The 5,296-nt window shown below is 36.9% G+C and overlaps 1 pseudogene; it reads right to left on the bottom strand.

The window, feature by feature from the left end:
• Positions 1 to 282: 282 nt before the first annotated feature.
• LOC127547836 (inhibin beta E chain-like) lies at positions 283 to 1,316 on the bottom strand (annotated as a pseudogene).
• Positions 1,317 to 5,296: the final 3,980 nt, after the last annotated feature.

The following is a 5,296-nucleotide window of genomic DNA, read 5'->3' as shown; positions in this document are numbered from 1 at the left end:
TTTCCCTCCTGATTCCTTAACCCTCTCTTCAATGTCAGGTAAGGTTCTAGTAAGAACCATTTAGAAGAATGCCCTACTCATCTTCAACAACCAGCCTGAAACTGGCTGAATACTAAAGTCCAAGGTTGGACTCATCAGGATTAGCTCAAGGAGCCAGACTACCAGATCTTCTAGGGAGGAGATGTTGGGAATCAGTCAGCTTCGGCATTGATCTGTTGACCTCTTTGCTCTGTGGACCATTATTAACATTCTCTCTAGCTCTGAATCCTTCGAACTCCCTTGTTAGCTGCAACCACAGACTTCCACTAATATATCCAGTACACACCAGTCTTGACTTCATTGCTACTTTGGTCAAGGTGAGGAGAGAGAGTAGGCAACAGGCTGTGAGAACACAGCAAGAGGGGCCAGATGGCAGGGACAGGCTTTGAGAAGGTTGAACACAGCAGAATAGAAAGAAGCAGCAATGATTGGGCTGCCAACCAGATGGTTCAGGCACTGTCCACTGCAGTAATTTAGCTGGTATCTCTCAGACTGCAACATCTCATCTTGCCAACCCAATTCCTGAAAGTCTGTACAGTGATGCTGCTTGCAGCATAGAAGATTCCCAGGCTCACATGTAGGGGTCCTCCTCTTGACTTGATTTGAACCATATCCCTAACAGGTGCTCTGGCTTGAGTACTAATCTCCAGGAAGGGCCAGTAATGTCTAGCTGTATCAAGAAGTGTCTGGCCAGCTGTGGTATTGCCTATATGAAGCTTGCAGAGTAGTTTGGGTTTAAAAACACCAGAGCCATGGCCCTCCAGGGCATGAGAAGCTGGGTTCAGAAAATTCTAACCTTAAGCCCTAAGTTTCTGACTTCCCTGGAATCTTCTTTCTAAAGGCCACTGTAAGATTTGAATGGAGGTGGTATCAATTAGGGTCGGATGCAGGTTCAGGTAAATAAGGAGGTGGAATGGAGGTAGGGCAAGGGAATGATGGAAGCTGAGGATAGATTCACAGGCTGGAGTGGAGGAAGAATCTGTTTCTGCTATAAAACTGATGGTCTCCATTTCACTCATCTCAGTTACCTTCTCAGATTATAGTTTCCTTAAGACTCTGGGCAGGAAGAGAGAATGGAGAGGATAGAATATGCTTAGATGGCTGGTCAGTTGTAGTCCTTCCAATATCTGTTGCTTGGGCAGTTCCAGAAAAAGGACCCTTTCTTCCTGGGTTCCTAGATGTGTGGGTAACTCACATGAGCATTGCTGTGAGCACATATCTTTCCCTTCTGAAACACCAGAAAGAAGAAGCTTGGATCTTAACCTGCAGTCAAACATGTGTGATATACCACATATTCAGGGCTTATGGCTTTCATGGTAGGTCTAAAACTGATATAAGTTGACTTTTTTTTTTTTTTTTTTTTTTTTTTTTAACAATAACTTTTTATTGACAGAACCCATGCCTGGGTAATTTCTTACAACATTATCCCTTGCACTCACTTCCATTCCGATTTTTCCCCTCCCTCCCTCTACCCCCTTCCCTAGATGGCAAGCAGTCCTTTATATGTTGGATATGTTGCAGTATATCCTAGATACAATATATGTTTGCAGAACCGAACAGTTCTCTTGTTGCACAGGGAGAATTGGATTCAGAAGGCAGAAATAACCCAGGAAGAAAAACAAAAATGCATTTTACATTCATTTCCTAGTGTTCTTTCTTTGGGTGTAGCTGCTTCTGTCCATCCTTGATCAATTGAAATTGAGTTAGATCTCTTTGTCAAAGAAATCCACTTCCATCCAGAATACATCCTCATACAGTATTGTTGTTGAGGTATATAATGATCTCCTGGTTCTGCTCATTTCACTGAGCATCAGTTTATGTAAGTCTCTCCAAGCCTCTCTGTATTCATCCTGCTGGTCATTTCTTACAGAACAATAATATTCCATAACATTCATATACCACAATTTACCCAACCATTTTCCAATTGATGGGCATCCATTCTTTTTCTAGTTTTTAGCCACCACAAACAGGGCTGCCACAAACATTTTGGCACATACAGGTCCCTTTCCCTTCTTTAGTATCTCTTTAGGGTATAAGCCCAGTAGTAGCACTGCTGGATCAAAGGGTGTGCACATTTTGATAACTTTTTGGGCATAATTCCAGATTGCTCTCCAGAATGGTTGGATTCGTTCACAACTCCACCAACAATGCATCAGTGTCCCAGTTTTCCCGCATCCCCTCCAACATTCATCATTATTTTTTTCTGTCATCTTAGCCAATCTGACAGGTGTGTAGTGGTATCTCAGAGTTGTCTTAATCTGCATTTCTCTGATCAATAGTGATTTGGAACACTCTCTCATATGAGTGGTAATAGTTTCAATTTCATCATCTGTAAATTGTCTGTTCATATCCTTTGACCCATTTATCAATTGGAGAATGGCTTGATTTCTTATAAATTAGAGTCAATTCTCTATATATTTTGAAAATGAGGCCTTTATCAGAACCTTTAACTGTGAAGATGTTTTCCCAGTTTGTTGCTTCCCTTCTAATCTTGTTTGCATTAGTTTTGTTTGTACAAAGGCTTTTTAATTTGATGTAATCAAAATTTTCTATTTTGTGATCTGTAATGGTCTCTAGTTCATCTTTGGTCACAAATTTCTTTCTCCTCCACAAGTCTGAGAGATAAACTAGCCTATGTTCCTCTAATTTATTTATAATCTCGTTCTTTATGCCTAATCATAGACCCATTTTGATCTTATCTTGGTATATGGTGTTAAGTGTGGGTCCATTCCTAATTTCTGCCATACTAATTTCCAGTTTTCCCAGCAGTTTTTGTCAAATAATGAATTCTTATCCCAAAAGTTAGGATCTTTGGGTTTGTCAAACACTAGATTGCTATAGTTGACTATTTTGTCTTGTGAACCTAACCTATTCCACTGATCAACTAATCTATTTCTTAGCCAATACCAAATGGTTTTGGTGACTGCTGCTTTATAATCTAGTTTTAGATCAGGTACAGCTAGGCCACCTTCATTTGATTTTTTTTTTCATTAATTTCCTTGAGATTCTTGATCTTTTGTTCTTCTATATGAATTTTGTTGTTATTTTTTTCTAGATCATTAAAATATTTTCTTGGAAGTCTGATTGGTATAGTACTAAATAAAAAAAAATAGATTAGTTTAGGGAGTATTGTCATTTTTATTATATTCGCTTGGCCTATCCAAGAGCACTTAATGTTTTTTCCAATTATTTAACTCTGACTTTATTTGTGTGGAAAGTTTTTTTATAATTTTGCTCATATGATTCCTGACTTTCCTTTGGTAGATAGATCCCCAAATATTTTATGCTGTCGACAGTTATTTTGAATGGAATTTCTCTTTGTATCTCTTGCTGTTGGATTTTGTTGGTGACGTATAAAAATGCTGAGCATTTATGGGGATTTATTTTGTATCCTACAAACTTTGCTAAAGTTATGAATTATTTCTAAAAGTTTAGTAGACTCTCTGGGGTTCTCTAAGTATACCATCATATCATCTGCAAAGATATAAGTTGACTTTTAAAAATACAGAGCCAAAAGTAATCCAATGATAGTCTTGTAGTTAGAGAAATACAATAGGCCAAAAGAAAAAAAAATTTCTATTATTTAGTGCCCAATCCAACACACTGTGTGGTCTGGAAGAAATTACTTATCATCTCTGGGCCTCAATTTCCTCATCTGTCAAATGGTTGTAATAATATATATGTGCTGTCTGGCTCCCTGTTGCTTTTAGGATAAAATATAGATCTCTGTGATTGATTTTTAAAATCCTTTACAATGGCATTTGAAGGTAAAGGAATACTATCATTCTATAAGAAATGATGAACAAACATTTCAAAAAAGCTGGCAAAGACTTATTTGAACTGATGCTAATTGAAATGAGTAAAACCAGAACATGGTACACAATAACAGCAAGATTCTATGGTGATCAGCTATGATAGACTTAGCTCTTCTTAGCAATACAGTGGTTCCAAGGCAATTCAAATACATTTAGGATAGAACATAACATTCACATCCAGAGAAATAACTATGGAGACTGAATGTAGATCAAAGCATATTATTTCCATTCCTCCACTCCTTTTTGTTTTTTCTTTCTCATAGTTTTGCCCTTTTGTTTTGATTTTTATTTTACAACATGACTAATATAAAAATATGTTTAACATAACTATGTATATAACCAATATTAGATTACTTGCTGATATTACTATTTGTATTATAGTACAAAATAATATTGTGAAAATATATTTTTTTAAAAAGTCCTTTACAATTTGGTTATAGACTACTTTTCCAGGCTTATTTCATATTACTTCCCTTTATTCATTTCCAATGGACTTATTGCTACTCTTTGAACTCAGTATTCCAACTCATATTTGTGCTTTTGGAAGGGATATTCCTAATACTAGAAAACCATTCCTTTATCAACTTTGCCCATTTAAAATTTCAGCATCCTTCCAGATTCAACTCTTGTTTTACCCACAAGAAGCCTTTATTAACTCCCCCCGCTTAGATGTTGTCTTTCTCCAACTACCACATATTTACAAATCTATGTGTTGCCTCCATACTGGCTTCCCCAAATAGAAAAATGGAAGCTCTCTGCTAGCAAGGGAGGTTTTATTTAGTTGTTTTGTTTTTTATATATTCTGCACCCCAAAAATGTTTTATATGTAATAGGAGATTAACAAATGTTTGTTGGATTAAATCAAAGGCTCAAACCAATCAATATATTTGCTTCTTCCCGTTATTTTCCATGTCCAATCTCAATGATATTTACTATGCCTATTGTAATTGATTCTAATACTTTAACGTTTCTTGCATTCATAGAATCTTTCCTATTCCCAGGACCATTGACCTAATTTAAGCTCTTAGTCTATAATATCTCTATCTCTATTCAATCTAACATCAAAGATCTGTTACATCACAGCTGGGTATCCTCTCTCCAATAACACACATGGCAACTCTTTCTATATCTTAGTTATGCTATCACATTCCCAAAGAAATTGTCCTCATGTAGCCACGAACCTTTTGATGATGATCACTTTTCCAACACTCTTTAAGTGGCAAACTCACAATCAATCTATGTCCAGAGCCTTTTTTAGTTTGGTAGGAACTACCAAAGCTCATTCTCTAATGGTCTAGTTATTGGGAATTCTGGGTCACTTACTAGTGGAGGATTATTACAAGCCACCAAATTTATGCTTATGCCATTTCCCATTGCTTTCCATCACTTTCCATTGCTGATATAAAGAAAGCCACACTGCATAACTCAGTCCTCAAGCCTTC

Source organism: Antechinus flavipes, chromosome 1, assembly GCF_016432865.1.
Source record: "Antechinus flavipes isolate AdamAnt ecotype Samford, QLD, Australia chromosome 1, AdamAnt_v2, whole genome shotgun sequence".
Lineage (NCBI taxonomy): Eukaryota > Metazoa > Chordata > Mammalia > Dasyuromorphia > Dasyuridae > Antechinus > Antechinus flavipes.
Note: the sequence above shows the minus strand (reverse complement) of the source record. Positions and strands in the feature narration are given on the sequence as shown.